The sequence below is a fragment of the Onychomys torridus genome, chromosome 4 (genome assembly GCF_903995425.1).
Source record: "Onychomys torridus chromosome 4, mOncTor1.1, whole genome shotgun sequence".
Taxonomy (NCBI): domain Eukaryota; kingdom Metazoa; phylum Chordata; class Mammalia; order Rodentia; family Cricetidae; genus Onychomys; species Onychomys torridus.
Window position 1 is genome coordinate 48,380,825 of NC_050446.1, and position 20,957 is coordinate 48,401,781.

At 42.6% G+C, this 20,957-nt stretch overlaps 1 protein-coding gene across 1 annotated transcript in view; it reads left to right on the forward strand.

The window, feature by feature from the left end:
* Metap1d (methionyl aminopeptidase type 1D, mitochondrial) overlaps positions 1 to 20,957 on the forward strand; it is an 81,083-nt gene that overhangs the window by 15,656 nt on the left and 44,470 nt on the right. The gene's annotated exons all lie outside the window — the stretch shown is intronic.

Sequence of the window (20,957 nt, forward strand, 5' to 3'; positions counted from 1 at the left end):
GAGGGTGAGGAGGCAGTTCTGAGACACAGGATGAGAGTAGGAAGGAGTGGATGAAGAGGTGAAGGAGGTAATGCGTGGCAGATCTCCTCTGATCTGAGGAGCAGAAGACACATTTGCCTGTGAAAGAGGCCACATGTGTGAGAAGGAAGACTGTGGATGAGGACGCGGCCACTCAGCATCAGAGCTGACCACGGGAGGGAGACATGGCTATGGTGCATGCTTTTCTGACTTGTAAATATGTTTACAGCAAATATATTTACAAGGATGAGAGTGTCGCTCAGTAGTCAAGTGCTTATCTAGTATACATGATGCCACAGGGCCAATCCTTAGCTCAGCTAAAAATAAAAATACAGACAAACCACACAACATATTTGGGTTATTTTAGGATGCCCTAAATGATTTACTAGTTAAGTTCACTGATTTGTTTCCTGTGATAGGGGAATTGAACCCAGGACCTCATGTATGCCAGGCAAGCACTCTCCCAAGCAAGCTACATCCTCAGTCCTATGTTGAATATTTTAAATATGGCATGCCCCAGCCATGAAGTTGGGAAGTATTGCCTTTGATGACTTTAGGGTATTGTGAGCTGAAGACATGGCTCAGTGGTTAAGAGCACTGGCTGCTCTTCCAGGGGATCCATATTCGATTCCCAGCATCCACCCAGTGGCTTACAATTGTTTGTAACTCCAATTCCAGGTGATCTGATGCCCTATGCTGGCCTCCATGGGCTCTGCATGCATGTGGTACACAAACTCATTCAGGCAAAATATTCAAATGCATAAAGTGAAAAAAAAAAGAAAGAAAAAAAGAAAGGTATTGTTTTTGAAATGCTGAGGAAGGAACTAAGCCTCAGATGTGATAGACACACATTTTTCCTGTGGTGCAAACCCAGCCTTAGCTCCGTTATTTAATTCCATCTCTAGAAATGTATAGTTAGAAATCTGTCAAAGAGGGGCCTGAGAGAGTATGTCACCCGCCCCCCTCCTCAGCACTGTGCCCCATGTCCAACTGTCTCACCTCCTGAGACTCATTCCCTAGTCTTTGATCAGAATAGTCAGAGGGTTTGGGCAGTGATGCACACCTTTAATCCCAGCGCTTGGCAGAGACAGGAGGATTTCTGTGAGTTTAAGGCCAGCCTGGTCTACAGAATGAGTTCCAGGACAGCCAGGGATACACAGAGAAACCCTGTCTTGTAAAAGCAAACAAACAAACCAACCAAATGGTCAAGGGGAGTGGTCTAGTGGTCTCACTCTGCGTCTTAGGAGATCTGGGGACTTCTGTGTTTTAAACACGTCTGTCCACTTGTCATTTTAACTTCGCTTTCTCTTGCCTGGAATTCTGGTGACACAGTTGGTTCCTGAGAATTCCCACCTCACTGCACTGCATAGGCTCTGTTCTTGGTTCTCCAAGCCATTCCCACCCATCATGAGCTTTTCAGCTCCTGATCTTTTCTTCAACCTCTGGTGTCCTCTCCTGTCTTCTGATCATGTGGGCTCCTGCCGTAATCTGAAAGAGAGGTGGGGCTGGGGCTGGGGCTCAGTGGTAGAGCACTTGCCTGGTTTGTCTCTGGATTCAGACACTAGCACCATGAAGTCATGTAAGTAAATAAGCCATTAGCAGTAAAAGTGGATCCGTGTTTGAGTTGCCGTCTTTTTGTCCCCTGAAATGAGTTTTGCTACATCTTGGGCAGAAATACTGGTCCTAGGTATAGTGTGTCTTCTTTCACTTTACGACGGTTTTATCATTCCTTTTGTGGGGTAACCTTGACCTAATTTGCAGTCTTTTTCCTGAACCCAGTGACAGATGTCCAGCACTTCTAATGTGAGGGTAACTGCAAGTCTTCAGGCCATCCTGCAAATCCTTTTCCTGTTAAATCGTGGGCATGCAAGTTAGTCCCTGACAACTGTTATCCATAGACTGCATTTGGTCCATTTGGTCCATTACTTGTCTTTTCCTTTAATCTACTTCATACCCAGTCTTTTTTATTTTTTATTTTTATTTATTTATTTTTTTTTGTAAGAGATTCCTGATTTCTCAGACATGATAGGAAGTGATAAAATGGTCACATTCCTTGTCCCCAGGGATCTGGCAACCTAGTGGAAGGTCAGAGTAGGAAGACAAGGCAATGCTAGCACATGTGCTAAGGGCCATTGCCAGGCACTCACAGTGAATGTGGGTCCCAGAGATAGGCCATCTACTGAGGTCTTAAAGGATCAGAGGAGGTGGCAGCTTAGAAGACCCATAGGTTAATAGTAGTGAAGAACAAGATTATTGAAGTTAGAGGAACAATATGTCAAAGTCCTAAAATGTCCTAATGTCAAAGTCCCAATACACTGACGGCCCTGGGGCAAAGCGCAGGTTTTAGTGAGAAAGCACAAGAGATCTTCTGGGTTAGTCCCTGACCATCATGGCAGCAAGCACGGTGGCAGACAGGCAGGCATGGTGCTAGAGCAGTAGCTGAGAGCCTCCATGTTGAGACAGCAACCACTGGGCAGAGAGAGGGAGTCGGGGAAGGGGAGGGAGAGAGGGAGAAAGAGAGAGAGTACTAACTGGGAATGACATGGGCTCACTTCCAGTGACACACCTCCAACAAGCCCATATCTCCTAAACATCTCAATATATCCTATGAGGGCCATTCTCACTTAAACTACCAAAGGTCCCAGTATCCCCTTAAGCAGACACTCTCAATAACCGACCACTTTCCACAAGGCCCCCACTTCATAGGGTCTACCTCTTCCCAGTAGCCCCGCAGGCTGAAGACCACGCCTTTACCACATGGGGCATATGAGGGACACTTCCAAACCACAGTGTACTCTGGAGAAAATGGACTAGCAAAGGAGGCTTGCTTTTATTTTGTCAGTATTGAGTAATGCGTTACTAGAGCGCTAGGTGTCTTGGTTACTTTACTGTCGCTGTGATAAAGCACCATGACCAAAAGCAACTTGGGGAGGAAAGGGTTTTGTTTGTTTGTTTGTTTCATCTTATAGGTTACAGTGTGTCAACCAAAGAAGTCAGGGCAGGAACCGACACAGGGACCAGGGGTGGGTGCTGCTTACTGGCTTGCTCCTGGTGACTTGCTCAGCCTGTTTTCTCTCCACCCTACTGTACCCCCCCCCCCATCTCCCAGACAGGGTTTTATTGTGTAGCCCTGGCTATCCTGGAACTCACTTTGCAGACCAGGCTGGCATTGAACTCACAAGATCCACCTACCTCTGCTTCCCTAGTACTGGGATTAAAGGCATGCGCCACCACTGCCTGGCTCAGCCTGCTTGCTTATAGCTCCCAGGACCACCTGCTCAGGGGTGGAACCACAATGGGCTGGGCCTACCCATGTCAATCACCAGCAAGAAAATCCACCACAGACTTGCCTACAGTCCAAACTTAGGGACATTTTTCCAATTAAGATTCTCTCTTCCCAGATATGACTCTGGCTTGTGTTGAGTTGACACAGAACTAGCCAGCATACCAGGCTTTGTGGTAGAGGACTGTAATTCCTGTTCCTGGCTGAAGTGGGAGAACCACAGGTTCAAGTCCTGCCTGGGCTACAGTGTGAGTTCAAGACTAGGATGAGCAATTTAGTGAGACCCTCTTCTAAAAATAAATAAATAAACAAACGAATGAATGAATAAATAAATAATAAAGGTAAAAGAGTCAAGAGCACTGGGGACTCAGCAGTGCTGGGATGCTTACAGCATGCGCAGACCCCAGGGCCCCAGCAATAACAACAAAAATCACCAGAGAGAGTTATTTCATTTGTGCTGTTTAAATAAATCATTTCAAATGGCAGAAATTAGCCCATACTCAATCAGAAGAGAACTTGAGATTTGCAAAATTGAGGTCTGGTTGCCTTTTGTAAAATTGACAACAAATGGCTCTCCTGTTTTGTCAGTAGGAAAGTAATAATTTAGTGGCTCTGAGAATTGCTTCCAGGGAGTCAAAAATTATGTTCATATAAATGTATATGCACACACATATGAAGCCACAAATGATGAAAATACATTTTGTTCTTGTCTGCAAGACTGAATCGATCTGTTACTTAAAAACAACAGGGCTGGCAAGATGGCTCAGTGGGTCAAAGTGCATGCCCCACAGGCCTGACAACCTGATTTTCGATCCCCACAGCCCTTGGTAGAAGGAGAGAACTGACCCCTGGAAGTTGTCCTCTATCCTCACATATGCAACATGGTTCATGCTTGCTCACAACCACACACATGTGCCATACATACACATATACACAAATAATACCACATAAACGTTTTCTAAAATAACAGCAGCAGGGGCTTGGAGATGCAATCCGGCTGGTAAAGTGTTTGCCTAGCATTGCACACAACTCTGGGTGCAAGCCTCCAACACCACACAAACCAGGCGTGGTGGTGCATGCCTGTAATCCGGCATTTGAGAGATGGAGGCAAGAGAATCAGAAGTTCATGGTCCTTTTTAGCTACACTGAAAGTGTAGCCTGGGTTACAGGAGAGCCTGTCTCAAGCACCAGCAACATAAACTTTTACTCCAGAACTTATCTCAGCTCCCTGTCTGAACTTTTTGTTTGCATTTTCATGTGTAGGTAAGAAGGACTTGAATCCCTATTAGAATTTTTAGTGGCACCTTGTGGAATGGAATGAGACATGAGATTTCACATCTGTGGGGCGCTTAGAAGAAAAGCAGTTAGGTTCCAGGTGGTGGTGGTGGTGGTGGTGGTGGTGGTGGTGGAGGAGGAGGAGGAGGAGGAGGAGGAGGAGGAGGAGGAGGAGGAGGAATCACTTCTCCGTCTTTACTCTCAAATAACTTAATCAAAAGATTTAACGTTTCATTGTAAACAATCTTAAAAGTCAAAATTGATGTCACCTGCAGAGAAAGCCAAAGAACCATGAGTATTGTTTTGCACAGCAGTTGAAGTCATTTTTTTTTTTTCCAGAGTCCCACCATAATGAAAGACTTTTCTTGTACTTCTTAAAAACTTGAACTGAGTGCTAATTCTGATGACTGTCAGTTCCTGTGGGGTGTTTACACAAAGGTACTTTTAAATGAAGAGTCATTTTTAGAGCAATTATAGAAGAAGCTAGACAGGGAAGAGGCAGCTCGGGGCCCCCGAGGGTAGGGGTTAAGGTTTATTGACAGGACAGGGTCAGGCTGTTGCTCCTACACCATTGCCCCATGTACCTGCCCTCCGGATACAACCAAGACCTCCCCAGCCTCCCCTCCACCACAGGCCGAACTGTCCAGAATGTGGTGGGGGGAAAGGAGGGAGGGAGGGAGGTCAGGCCGGCTGACATATCCCAGTTCCATATTGAAATGCAAGTTGGAAAATATTTGTGTGTATTTTTCTGGCCCAGATGTTGTGTTACATTAAGAAGAAGCCCTAAAAACACACAAAGCATTGTCTGTTCTTTCTACTTTGTAGTGTGCAATGATTGCATCCCGAAGAAAGAAACTGCCTGCCTAAGTAGTCTTTTAATTTCATTTTTTAGTTTTGAGTTACAGGTTTCTGGCAAGCTCCATGACCACTACTGTTACCTGGTGGCGCCTATATTTCATCAAATTTAGACATGCAGACTACCTGGACCCTGGCCCAGATGAACTGTTGTGACTGATAAACATGATCCCACCCTGCCCCCATGCACACTCCAGCTTTTCCCTTTAAGGGAATCCAAGATCCCGAGTCACAGGATCCCCAAGGGAGCCAAAGAAAAATGTGTTCCGGCATTCCCATTTGCTCTGTGGTTTTCTCCCAGCATCTCTGTTTGCCCAGAGGCTGCTGAGCATCCCAGCAGTGCCCCCCCTTCGCCAGGGTTGGTAATTACTGGAGGGAACATTTTTGTTTTGTTTTGTTTCTTAATAAAAACAAGCAGAGGCACCCATCAGTGTGCACAGCAAAGGCAGAATTTGTTTGACATCTTCTGATTGCTGCTTACAAAGAGAGTGGCAGCGGCGGTTAACAAATAAGAGAAAAGATGGCGTTTGTTGGCAGTTTGCAGATAGCCCGGGAATATCCTCGATAATCTTCCTGCTTTGCTGGCATGCCTGAGAAATAATAGTCATTAATTTTTGAAACCTGGATTGTGTTACATTTGGAGTCAGGAAAATTCGGAGATTAAGAAAATGTATGCTTTTTAGCTGTGTGATCGACTGGGGCTTTTTCTTGCATAGAGTGTATTTCCAACACTCGTTTCTAAGATTGCAGGGTGAATATTACCAGCCAATGTAATTAAACATAATTGCATTTCCTATGTGAATTATTTTTAGTCCCTTTTAAATGTATTCATGATTATTTTCCTTTATACTAGCTATTCTTGTAGGTTTCGTCTCGATAAAAGGTTATGGAAAAATATCTACTTGCTTGGAACCAGTCAGAAGTTCTGAATTTCATTTCAGTTTAACTTAGAAGTTTTGAAATGAAAATCTGGTACACAGTCAAGTAGGGAGAGCATTAAAGGAACTGCTCAGGACCTGGGGTTTGGTTTTGGGGTCATGAGAAAAAGAACGAGCCTCTCCGCAGTCTAAGCCATTCCACTGGGGAAGTGTTACCATCGTTCTAGGCCCTGTCCTCACCCGTTAATGTGGCAGAGCACCACTCCTGTGGGTACTGTGGAAGGTGGGGTCTGCTGGGATGCAACAGCGCGTCCTGCAACGTCGAGAGTGGCTTCTATCTTTGTAGGAGTTTGGACATCTGTCAGAACTCACCACGTGGTGCACTGAGGATTTGTATGTGCATGTGCTGTGACAAATATACCTCCCCCCTCCTGGTACTGATCTGTAAATGCACGTTGAAGGCTTACAGTTCAGGATATGGGTGCAGCATGCCAAGCTGCTCTTGATCTCCTGTTACTATAAAATGCATTTTGAAAGAAAAGGGAAAGAAAAGCTGGGTATGTTTGTGTGGCTCCACCTGCAATCCCAGCTTTTGGGAGGCAGGAGGGTCGGGAGTTGAAGGACAGAAACAACTGAAAAGATGGGTAGATGGGTAGATGGTGGGATGTTTAGAAATGCCCTAAAGGTCAAGTATAGTGAAATGTACTAGAGCCCCGGGAAATGAATGTTCACTGGGAAATGAAAATTCTCCCAGTCTGTGTGTGTTTGACATTTTCTATACTAAAATGTTGGGGTTGAAGTTGTGGCAGAGCGCCTGCCTAGCCTGCATAAAGCCCCGCATTCCATCCATAGCACTTGGCTGTGCTCACTAAGGACCTGTGTATCTGCACTGTAATCACCCTTAATTCAAATTAAGAACACTTGGGTTCATACCAAAAAGGGAAGGAATGTGAATGCAGCCAGAAAGGCACCCACCTCACAGTCTCTAGTTACCTGCTGAGCCCATTACCAATTGAGGATGCCAAGGCCACCTTTACAGTCAGGAGGAACTCAGAAACCAAAGCCGCAAAGCCCAGCCAGTAACCTCTGTGGTCAGAAAAAAGTCCTCCAGACCCTCACCATGGCAAAGGGAGGTGGTTCCCGATACCGATCTTCACCAGTGGCGAGCAGGTGACTCCCTGCTGTATTCCTGTGCTAAGGTCCTATCAAATGAAAAATGGCTCTCAGTTTTCTGCCAGACCCAGAGATTTGGCTATAAACACCTCCACTTTATCAGAATGCCAACCTATCTCTTATACCGATACCGTTCATTTTCAGACACATTGGACCCACAAACCCTTGTGTGTGTGTGTGTGTGTGTGTGTGTGTGTGTGTGTGTGTGTGTGTTAATCTTGGTGCATTCAAAGGGTAAATTTGGTTCTGGGGGAATTTGAAGCAGACTTTTGAAAGCTAATGATCATGTATTTATAAGTGAGGCTGTGCCCCTGAGCTGGTGAGTGAATAGTACTAAAAGTCAAGATCTGAGAGGCTGAGGACACACCTCTTCCTGGGGCTGAACTCTGACCAGTTAATAGATCCCTGATCTTTGATTTTTCTCACTTGGAAGGTGAGGAATCAAACCTGATGCAAAATGTCCCATCCATGGTTCCCAGAGTTTAATTTATATAAGAACTATTGTTTAAGAAGTTTTATGTATGAAAACAGTAATTTTCAGGTTCCAAATTGGCTTCCTAAATCTGTTTGTCTAGGGCAGGGCCTGAAAATCTGCATTTTATGAATATTCAGTGTGATACTTGTGGGGCTGTGGGATCATGGGACATGGCATAGATTCAGAGGTTTAATTTTTATTTTGTTTTCAACAGGGTCTTTCTATGTTGACCAAGCTGGCTTCAAACTCATGGCTTCTCCTGTCCTAACTACCCAAGTAGCTGGAACTAGAAGTGGCCAATATGGATGTGCTTTAAGGGATAATAGAGTAATTTGACAGACACATACACACACCCCTTTGGCTTTTTGCTATGGAAAAGTCTAAAGATACATTAGACAGTATAGTATAATGAAATTCCACAAACCATTGTATTCTCTACTATCTATACACATATCCATCCCCTGTACCCCTTCTCCATAAATGTTGGCGTGCATGCAGTGTTAGGTGTTTCATTATATCTGTAAATATTTTAGTAGGCATCTCTAATATATGAGAATATAAGTAATTTAAAATGCACACTATAGCTGGGCGTGGTGGCACACGACTTTAAACCTAGCACTCAGGAGGCAGAGGCAGGTGGAACTTTGTGAGTTTGAGGCCAGCCTGGTCTACAAAGTAAGTTCCAAGACAGCCAGTGATATACAGAGAAACCCTGTCTTGAAAAACCAATATATATATCACACTATTGTAGGGCCTGGGAGAATGGCTCAGTGAATACTTGTGGCTCAAGGGTGAGCTCTGGAGTGTGGATCCCAGAACTCACACAAAAGCCAGACGGACATTGTGGCCATCTGTAATCTCTGGACTCAGGAGGCAGAGATTTGGGATCCCCATAGCAAGCCAACTAGCTAGTCTGGTAGAAACTGGCAAGCTCCAGGTTCAGTGAGAGACCCTGCCTCAGTAAGATAGGGGTGGAGCTATGGCTCAGAAGTTAAGAGCACCTGTGACTTGCAAAGAACCCGAATTCAGCTCCCAGAACTGACATGAGGTGGCTCACATACACCTATAATTCCAGCTCCAGAGCATCTGCTGCCCTCTCCTGGCCTCTACAGGCACCTGCATGCATGTGCACATACACATACATAAAAATAAAGGAGAGCAATTGAGGAAGACATCCAACATCAACCTTGAGTCTTTACGTGCACATATGTGCATGCACACACCCATAGAAGTGTGAGTCCACATACATGTGAACATACAAGCACATGCATCACACATAATATGTGTGTGTATTATGTAATATTTATTCACACAAATACCATTTCTAAACCCTACAGACTTTGAGACTATTCTTAGTGTCCATCATGTCACTGTCTAGATTTCCCTGATTGTCTTTTTTTCATAGAACAGTTGCTAGAAGCAAAGAGCAAACACAGCCACACGTTGAATTTGATTGGCTCTGTCTTTAGGTTCTCTCCCCCTCTATAGTCTCTGTGATTTGTTCATTGAAGAAACCAGATCATTTGTTGTATGGATGTCTGGGTGTCGAGTCTCCTGACCCGAGTTCCACTCCGTTACCTCCTTTTCCTCCCACGTTCACTGCTTCCCCGAATGCTGTCAGGTTGGAGCTGGGATTTTTGTTCTGAGTACACCATGTTACTGTCCTGCAGCTCTATCCAGGCATGCCTTCTGCTCTTCCTCCCTTCCCATCGCTATTACTTCTAGTGAGCACTGCGGAACTCGGTTCTCTTTTCCAGTTTTGCTTGTTTGTTTTGTGACAGGGCCGGTCACTGCAGCCTGACACTGTTGCTTAGGCTGACATCAACCTTACAGCAGTCTTCTGAGATTATAGGCGTGCAGCACTGTGTGCAGTAAAAGTTTGTTTGTTTGTTTGTTTGTTTGTTTTCTGAGACAGGGTTTCTCTGTGTAGCTTTGCGCCTTTCCTGGAACTCACTCTGTAGCCCAGGCTGGCCTCGAACTCACAGAGATCCACCTGCCTCTATCTCTTGAGTGTGCCACCACAAGATTTATTTATTATGTATATACGTGTTTGTCTGCAGGCCAGAAGAGGGCGCCAGATCTCATTACAGATGGTTGTGAGCCACCATGTGGTTGCTGGGAATTGAACTCAGGACCTCTGGAAGAGCAGTCAGTGCTCCTAACCTCTAAGCCATCTCTCCAACCCTCAACTAAAAGTTTTTAAGCAAGATTTTTTCTTTCTTCTTCTTTTTTTGAATTTTTTTTTTGGGGGGGTACAGGGAATTAGACCCACAGTTCTTTGTGTGTGCCAGGCACGCACTCTGGTATGAAGTTTGAAGCCTATTCCTTCCTTAAGAATAGCTATGCTTTTGTTTCCAGGTGGTTCGTGAACCTCTCCCTCTCAGCACAGATTTTTGTTTTTTTCTAAATTAAGCTTTTAAAACACTTACAGTTGTCTCTCCGGAGTCTTAGCTGACTCCTTAGATTTTTTTTTTTTTTTTTTCTACAGAAAGTAGAAATGCTTTTTTTATTTCATATCATACTTTCATCTGTGTATATATGGTGTTGGGTGTGTATTATGTGTAGTGTCTGTACATGCTCATGTGGGTGTGTGTGGTGTCTGCACATGCTCGTGTGTGTGTGTGTGTGTGTGTGTGTGTGTGTGTGTGTGTGTATGCTTGTGCATGTGTGAGCACATGCATGTAAAGTCCAGAAATCAATGTCAGAAGTCTTCCTCAATCACACTCCACTTTATTATTATAAATCTATAATGTACTGTAGGTTTATAATATAATAATTATATCATATAATATTTATAGTTATATATTACAAACATTTATAAACCTAGAGCTTCTCAGTTCAGCTAGGTTGATGGGCCAGTGAGCTCTAAGGGTCCATTTGTCTCCGCCTCTCCGGTTCTAGGGTTATAGGTGTGTGCTGTTATAACGGTTTTTAAAAATTGGGTGATGGAGATCTGAATTCAGGCCCTCAAGGTTGCATCATAAACATTTTACCAACTAAACCATCTCCCCACCCCCTATAGTTTCATTTTTTATAATTTTCTATATTTTTAAAAGATTGATTTAAAAGATTTATGTGTATGAGAATTTTGCCTACAGATATGTATGTACATTACAGTCATGTTTGGTGCCCTCGGAGGTCAGAAGAAGGTGTCTGCCTGAAACTGGAGTTACAGACGGGTCATTAGGAAGAGCCCCTCATTTTTATAATACAAATCTTTAAAATGTGTTCATAGGCTGGGCAGTGGTGACATACACCTGTAATCCCAGCACTTGGGAGGCAAAGGCAGGTGGATCTCTGTGAGTCTGAGGTCAGCCTGGTCTACAGTGAGTTCCAGGAGAGCCAGGGCTACACAGAGAAACCCTGTCTCGAAAAAACAAAAAGAAAAAAGAAAAAAAGAAGTATTAAAGGTAGCCCACACCTTTAATCCCAGCACTTGAAAGGCAGAGGCAGGTGGATTTCTATGAGTTTAGGTCCCTACTGGTCTATATAGTGAGTTCTAGACCAGCTTGGAACTATATAGTGAGACCCTGCCTCAAACAAAACAAAACAAAACAAAACAAAAACCTACTGTTGTCTCTGGGCATGCGGATAGTTCTTTTAACAAGAAAGTAAAGCACACATTTTAAAAGAAGGAAATCCAGGTACGAAGTATTAAGGATTTTATGAGACTAGAGAGTCTTAAAGAAAGAGAGGGCCAGATCCCAGCAGCTGTGCCCCCAAGGTTGGGCAAGTGATTCAAGTGCCTAGCGGGGTGCAGCATTGTGCTGGGGCGCCAGGAAAATGCACTTGGGCAAATAAACATAACTACAAAGTGGGTGAAAGGCATCAAGGGGAACCGAGTGAAGAGGGTACGAATAACTGGGAAGACCACTTTAGAGAATGACCCAGAAGGCCTCACAGACGAGTGACATTTGAGCTGAGGCCTGAAAGATGTGAATGAGCCAGGGATGTGAGGAGCTGGTGAAAGGGGGGATGCAGAGACAGTAGGGCTTAGTGTGTCTGAGGATCAGAAAGGGGCCCATAGCCCGAGGGCAGAGAAAGACTGCAGAATGGAGCCATTGCAGACTGCAGAGCTGGGGCCAGACGTGCAGCCCCTGTGGGCTGTCGTGAAAATCTGGAGCTCTGGTCAAGAAGCTGTGGGCAAATGCTTCCAGCTCTAAGCAGAAAAGCCTGATTATCCTCAAGTAGACTTCACCCTACAGATATGCAAGCTCAAGCTTGCTTACACCTCCCACTCTCTCCGTGTGTGTGTGTGTGTGTGTGTGTGTGTGTGTGTGTGTGTGTGTGTGTGTTTGATGACCCCGTCCTGTCTGTGATCTGCAATCTGGTCCTTGGTTTATCAGTAATAGCTTGGGCATCTCTGAAAGGAAGATTGATAGAGGAAAATAAGTTTGTTTTGCTGTGAACTGTCTGACAGATGGAGATATGTAAACATTAGAAGTTATGATGGAAAAATAACTTCTTAGGAGTGAAAAGGGACTAGCTGTTTTTAATCTCATTGCGAATATGAATTCAGTTCATAACTTAAAAACATTGCTGGGTGTGGTGGCTCATGTCTATAATCTCAGCACTTGGGAAATGGAGGCAGGAGGATTATTGTGAACATTGGAGGTCAGCCTGGACTACATAATGAGTTCTAGGCGAGCATGGGTTACAAAATGGGACATTGCCTCTTATATTTTTGGTTGTGAGCCTAGCCTTCAATGGCTGAGCCATCTCTCCAGCCCAAGACATTGTCTCAAAAACAAAATTTTAAGAACATTAAAAACATATTTTGAAGGCCAGGAGGTGGTGGCGAACTCCTTTAATTCCAGCACTTAGGAAGCGCAGATCTCCAAAGGCCAGCCTGGTCTACAAAGCAAGTTCTAGGACAGCCAGGGCTGTTACACAGAGAAACCCTGTCTAGAAAAACAAACAAGAACACACACACACACACACACACACACACACACACACACACACACACTGAGCCAGGTGTGGTGACAAAAGCCCTTTATCCCAGCTCTGGGGAGGCAGAAGCAGGTGGATCTCTGATGTTCAAAACCAGCCTGGTCTACAGAGCGAGTTTCAGGACAGCCAGAGCTACAGAGAAACCCTGTTTGAAACACCATCTCTGTCTGTCTGTCTGTCTCTGTCTCTGTCTCTGTCTCTGTCTCTGTCTCTGTCTCTCTCTCTCACACACACACACACACACACACACACACACACACACAGACAGAGAGAGAGAGAGAGAGAGAGAGAGAGAGAGAGAGAGAGAGAGAGAGAGAAACTTAAAGCACTTGTGACCCTGGCTTCAACTCTCCAGTACTGTTAAAAAAAAAAAAAAAAAAAAAAAAAAGATTCTCTTTTTCTAATTTAATCATAATCAGTGTGCAACTTTAATCATGTTTACTGTTGAAACACCTTTACAGACAACTTGTAGTCTATATTCAACGAAGTCTGAATTTCAACAAAGTTGAAAACAGAAAGACAAGTCGAGCGTGTCCAGACCTTACTAGGCCAGGATGCTCACCAGACTCCACGGTTGCCTACTGCGAAGAATTGTAAATAGTTACCTCTTTTCTTTTAAAATATGTTCATGTTTTGGGGAAATACCTACAAAAACTTCAACTATAAAACTCCAGTGTCTTTTCATTCTTGCTTATTTATAAAACCAAGGCAAAAGGGAGACTGACTGTAGGACAGTCAAGCCTGCTTACTCATTTTTTAGTTTTTGGTTTTTGAGACAGGGTCTCACTATGTAGCCTTGGTTGACCTGGAACTCACTATGTAAACCAGTCTTAACTCCTAGAGATCCACTTGCTTCTGCCTCCTGAGTGCTGGGATCAAAGGTGTGCACCACCACACCTGGCTTTTTTTTTTTTTTTTTTTTAGTTGCAGAGTGGAAATGAAGTAATGCAGATGTAAATAAGAAGGTCCAAGGAAGTGTGGACACAGTATTGCTACCATGTCACAGGAAGGACTATCTCCCCCAACCCCCTAGTTGTATCCTTAACCCATAAGCCCTAGCCTCGGGCCTCATTAATTGAAAGTATTTTTCTGTTCGTGTGTGTGTGTGTGCGCTCTGGTGTGCACACTGGTGTGTGGAGGTGGGAAGTTGGTGCTCAGTTTCTCTCTCCATTCTTTCCAGGTTATTCTTTGAGACAGGGGTCTCTCTGAACCTGACTGGTCAGTGGCACCTAGGATCTGCCTGTCTCCACTCTCCCTGCCCAGCACTTGGGTGACAGATGTGGCTACCACACCTTGCTTTTGCAAGGGCCCTGGGAATCTGAATTCAGACACTCATGTTTGAGCAGCAAGCACCTACCCACTGTGCCATCTCCTCAGCCTGAAAGTGTCTGTCTAATTCAGATCCTGGCGGCGCTTCAGGTTTTGTATAAAGTCATGAGCAGTAGTAATGAAGTCAGCAATTACCTTTCTGCCTTTTATCCTAATTTCGATGCAAGAGAGCAACATCAATTAACAGGAAGTAATTCTATTCCTTAAGCAAGTTCTCATTCCATTTTCTTTTATACTTCAAAATGAAAATGTGTTTAGCTTTTCCAAATATTTAACTGTATGTGATACATTTGTTAAAGAATGTCTTAGTTCTACATTTAAACACACTCACCTGCATGCATGTATGTATGTGTGCGCATCGGATATTAGAAACACATTTCTATTGTATGGTTGAAGAAATTGTGCCGCAGAGTGGAGGTTGAATGACAGTTAGGTAAGCTTTGCCTTAAGTCATCATTTTCAAAGCTTCTTAATTCATAAAATCCACCCAAAGGGAAGGTTAAGACTGTGTATGAAACATGTTTGTAAACAATTGTCTCATTATGATGTAAAATAACTGAAGAGATCCACTAGCTCCAAGCTACCTCCCCTTCAGTCTGCTAGAGCCCTAACTTGTCCAACTCTGCGTGCCCTCTTGGTGAGGCAGCACCCTGTAAAGCCTTAGCATAAGAGTTGTGAACACACCATTCTGCACAGGTTGCTTTACAGAGAGTGAGTTGGTGGAGAACAGGAGCCATTGCCCACATGGGGTTCTAAAAGAAGGCTTTAGGCTCTGGGAGAGGCAGGCAGTTATAATTATGAAATGCTCACTTAGGCAAGAGCCATATTTAAAACTGTAGTACTATGTTCATTTAAGTTGTAAAATGATTATAAGTAGAAGATCTCATTCCTGTGTGCTGTTTCCTTTTTTAAAAATATAAATCTAAAATGTTTGCAGAATAATCTGGTCCCTTTACTTCTTCCACAGTCTGGGAGTACGATCCAGACAACAGTATAGTTGAGTTTCTGGATGGGTTTTTGGCAAGAATACAAGGGAGCTTTATGTAGCTTCTCTCTGATGCTGTTCACTGAGTATCTGAGAGAAAAGGGAGAATGTGTGGACGAGATAAAAACAAGGAAGTTACCCAGTGACTTGAAGAGGCATGCTGCAGAATGTGTGTGCTGCAATAAAGCCCTCTGCTGAGGACTGTTGAGCCATGGGAACAACCAGTTGGTTCCTGTGTGTGTCCTTGTCAGACAGCTTGGGCCTTTCGCAGGCCTGATGGTTACCTGCTGCCTCTCTCTGTACAGCCTCTGTGTGCTTTGTTGTTCTGGGGCTGGTCAGACATGTGTAGCAGTGCCCTAGGGCACCGAGTGTGCCCTGGGGGAGCTAAGTGCTGCCAGATGTAGGGGGCAAGGGTTGATTCACAGGGCCATAATTTCAATGGCTAATTTCACCTGTTTTCTTTTGGGTTTGGGTTTCATTCTTTAAGACAAATCCATTTGGAGTTGGGTTCTCCCCCACTTTAAATTGCAGCCTTGTCTTGTTACCTCTAATAGTCCAGCCCCATCCTACCCCCAAAATGAAAGTGTGAGAATAAAAGAATGGAAAAAGAGAAGCGATTTATTAAGTCTGGGTAATTATGTTTTTACATGATAATAAAAGTTAAAGCCACAGGGCCGAGAGAGAGCTCAGCTGTTACAGGTTAAGGCTCACAACCAAAATGTCAGAAGTTAGAGCTTCAGAGAAGTCCAGAATGGAGGAAATATAAGGGACAAATAAATAAATTTCCTAAACAAATAAACTACTAGGAAGGGGGAAAAAAGGGAAGAATCTGTTTAAAATGGCATGTGAAACAAATCAAGCAAATACAACAGACCTTATTTGGACCTTATTTTACTGTAAAATTTTATTGAATTTTTAAAGAAACAAATGGTTGGGGCTGGAGAGATGGCTCAGCAGTTAAGAGCACTGGCTGCTCTTCCAGAGGAGCCAGGTTCAATTCCCAGCAACCACATGGCAGCTCACAATTGTCTGTCCCCAGTTCCAGGGGATCCAACATCCTCATACAGACATGCATGCAGGCAAAAACCAATACACATAGAATAAAAATAAATCATAACTTTTTTTAAAAAAAGAAACAAATGGACAATATCTAAGGATCAAACAATTATTTGATGAGTCTAAGAAATTATTAATTTTTAGTATGTTGGTGTTATATGTTATACACATAACATATATATGTTGTATAAACCATTAAAAATAACCTTTGCTGCTTAGATATGCATCCTAAAATGAATACTGATGAATGAATTCATGTGGTATTTGAGATTATCTCTAAAATAACTAAATGATTTTAACTTAAAGTTGGTCATAGTAATTTGCTGAAACTTCATATTGGCTACATAGCATTTGTTGTACTAATATACCTGCTCATGTGTTTGTGTGTGTGTATGAAATTTCTGTGATAAAAAGTGTTTGCGAAATAGGCGGAGGGCCCTGTGTAGTGGCTCCCGCCTGTAATCTCTGCACTTAAGGGGCTGAGGTGAAAGAGAATGCCAAAAGTCTGGGACCTGTCTGGACAACATATTGAGTTACCAGCCAGACTTGGCTATGAGTGAGTGAGAGACAGAGAGACAGAGGCAGAGAGATACAGACAGAGGCTCAGTTATGTTTTGCATTACTTGTAAAGTAATTTCGACAGATTCCTTAAATTCTGTGGCCTCCACTTTGGGTTTAAGGTTTTTGTTTGGGTTTTGGGGGATTCTCCCCTGTAAAATAGGTACATCTCAATTTTCCTTGCACAAATTGTTAGACCAAATTAAAGACTATGTATGAGATTTCTTCATTAATAGCTACAAATATATGTCAGCTGTATTATTATTTAATATTCAAAAGGATGCAGTGGGTTGTTTGTTTTGGTTTTGGTGAGGGGGATAGGGAGATGTTTAGTATGATTAGGTCTTTGAAATGGGGTCTTCACAGTCCAGGCTGGCCTCAAACTCTCCATCTTCCTGCATTGGCCTTCCCAGCCCCAGGATTACAGACATTCACAAAAGGATAGTTTTCCTCTTAAGAAAGTGTAGCAACATTTTTCTGTGGTCACAAGCAGCTGAATTGTCTGCAGTATCAGTGAAATAAAATTGAAAGACTCTGGGATAAGTATAGTCCTTAGTCATTATGGCTGTTTATTAACTGCTATGTAACAGTAGAACAAGTCCAAAAACTCCATTCTTAAATTGCATATAAACTTTCCCACATGTCATAGATAGATAGATAGATAGAGATATAGATATAGATAGATAGATATAGATTAGATAGAGATATATAGATATAAATATAGATATAGATATATAGATATAAATATAGATATAGATATATAGATATAAATATAGATATAGATAGATAGAGATAGAGATAGATAGAGATATATAGATAGATATATAGATGTAGATAGATATAGGTATAGATATAGACATATAGATATAGACATATAGATATAGACATATAGATATATAGATAGATATAGATAGATATAGATATAGATTAGATAGATAGAGATATAGAGATATAAATATAGATATAGATATATAGATATAAATATAGATATAGATAGAGATAGATAGAGATAGAGATAGATATAGATATATAGATAGATATAGATGGATAGATATAGATATAGATAGATATAGATATAGATAGATAGATATAGAGATAGATAGATATAAATAGATAGAGATAGAGATATAAATATAGATATAGATAGATATAAATATAGATATAGATAGATGTAGATAGAGATAGAGATAGATATAGATATATAGATAGATATAGATATAGATGTAGATAGATATAGATATAGAGATATAGATATAGATAGATAGATATAGATTAGATAGATATAGATATAGATATATAGATATAGATATATAGATATAGACATACAGATATAGACATATAGGTATATAGATAGATATAGATAGATAGATATAGAGATAGATAGAGATATAGATATGTATCCTAGACTGCTGCACCGTTAATGCTCTCACTGCGAGCTGGGCATGGTGTATACTGTATACACGTATGTGCATACTGTAGTTAATGCCAACATGTCAGGCTGAAGCAGGAGGACTGAAAATTTGAGGCTAGCCTGGGCTATACAACAAAACTCCTGCCTTGAAAGAGAGAGAGAGCAAAAGAATAATGAATGGATGATTTTTTTTCCCTGATATTTTCCTCAACTTGAAAATTGAGCTGGGTGGTGGTGGTGGTGCACACCTTTGATCCCAGCACTCAGGAGGCAGAGACAGGTGAATCTTAGAATTGCAGGCCAGCCTGCTCTACAGAGCAAGTTCCAGGACAGCCAAGGCTACACAGAGAACCCCTGTCTCGAAAACAAAAAGAAAGAAAGAAAAAATAAGAAAGAGAGAAAGAAAATTGTGTGAATTTAATATTAATGAGTGTTTTAAATGTCCTGCATCATTATATACAGAAATTTGATTGTTAAAATATTCTCTGGTGGGCTAGAGAGATGGCTGAGAGATTAAGAGTACTTACTGCTCTTACAGAGGACTGAGCTCAAGTCCCAACACTCACATGGTGGTTCACAACCCTCTATAACTCCAGTGCCTGGGACCCAGTGCCTTTTTCTGGTCTCCACCTACTCTTACATGCACACGCTGTTCATAAGCACACATGCACATTTTTTTTTAATCTTAAAAAAGAAAAGGAAAAAATCCTTTTGGTTGGTTTTGATTTCGAGTTCTAGCCTTTTTCCTCACTGCCTTCCTTTCTTCCTCCCTCCCAGCATTTTGTAAAAGATATGTAGAAAGAAATGTATAAAACAAATGTACAGTTTAATGAGTTACTATAAATAACTACCAATGCAACTATATATTTGTTGGTTTTTTCCAAAATTAGACCATTGCCAGCTCATTCAACCCCACGTCTTCCTCATCTTTCTTCTATCATCCATAGAACTATATCCTGAATTTTACAGAATTAAAATTTTTCAATTCTTTTCTTTTTGATGTAGACTCTCACTGTGTAGCCCTGGTGTTCTGGAGCCCACTATGTAGCTGAGACTGGCCTCGAACTTGGAGTAGTCCTCCTGCTTCTGCTTCATGAGATTACAGGCTTTACTTTTTAAATTATTATTGTGTGTGCATGCATGCATACGTGCTTGTGTGTTCACGTGTGTTTGTGCACGTTTGTGTGTGTGTGTGTGTGTGTCTGGGTACAGTGTGTGTGTGTGTGTGTGTGTGTGTCTGGGTACAGTGTGTGTGTGTGTGTGTGTGTGTGTCTGGGTACAGTGTGTGTGTGTGTGTGTGTGTGTGTGTGTGTGTGTGTGTCTGGGTACAGTGTGTGTGTGTGTGTGTGTCTGGGTACAGTGTGTGTATGTGGTCTTGTGCATGGTGAAGGTCAGAGGACGGCTCTGTGGAGTTGGCTCTTTCCTCCCCCTTTATGTGTGGGTTTGGGGACTGAACTCAGCTCGTCATAGTTGGGCAGCAAGCCTTTACCCACTGAGTGATCTTGTGATGAACAGTAATTTGTTTATTGCTTTCCTTTAGAATTATCTCATACACCTATAGACACTTTCTATTTTTATAATGTGTTCATTCCATTGCCTATAACTGTAGTTCCTTCATTTGGGTCCTTTGAGGGTTCCCATTTTAGGAATTTACTGTAATAATCCATCCTATTGTTGATGATCATCGCATTAAAGCCGCTTTAAATGTTTTTAAGTTTTAGATTTATTATTTTTTAAGTATATGAGTGTTTTGCCTGCATGTTCATATGTTCACCATGTGCATGATTATAGATGGCTATGAGCCACCGTGTGGATGCTGGGAACCGAATTCAGCTCCGCAAGGAAAGCAAGTGCTCTTAACTACTGAGCCAGTTAAGACCTGGGGATCGAACTCAGGTTGTCAGGCTTGGCAGCACCTGGACCTGCCGAGCCACTGGCCAGCCCCTCTTTACATTCTGGTTGCCCGCACAACCTCACCCATATTTGGCATTATTAGACTTTTAATGCTGTCTTTTAAAATATTATCAGGAAAATGACACAGATAAATAGGTTACTGTTATCTGCTACTTACACCTAGAATGAATGTGTATGTTTGGGTGGCTGAGTGAGTCAGAGACACAAACTCTTTCTGGATAGTTCTGAGTTTTTATTCATTGTGGTATTCAACCTATAGTGTATGCTAACTCAGTTTATTGACTGCTCTGTGCTAGCCAGGTCTCTGCAGGTAAGCACATAGTGAGTAAAAACTTATTTTATCCTATAACTTTTTAAAGGTGAGGTACAGGCTTTGGCTCCTGCATCGCCCTGCCTCCTGGATGCATGTTACAGGCCTGACCCCACCCTCCTTTTTTTTTTTTTTTTGGAGAGGAAGAAGGTAGGGGAAGAAGTAGTTAAGTGACTTGCTGAAGGTAGCATAAAGCCAGAAGTGAAGCCAGCCAGCCCAGTCCCACCTGCTCCAGTCAGTTATCCACACTTAACATCTACAGCTGCAGCCATGTCAGGGACTCAGTCATCAGAGACACTATGTTTCATCTGAGGTGACTGCACCCGGACTTGCCATGTTCTTTGTGGTGTTAAGAGTTAGGTGAATAGGGCTGCCTGAACTTGCTTCCTCTCGCTCACTCTGTGGAAGCTGGAAAGAACAAAAGTCAACTTTGGCCAGGTATGCTGGTGCACCCCTTTAATCTCAGGACTTGAGAGGCAGAAGC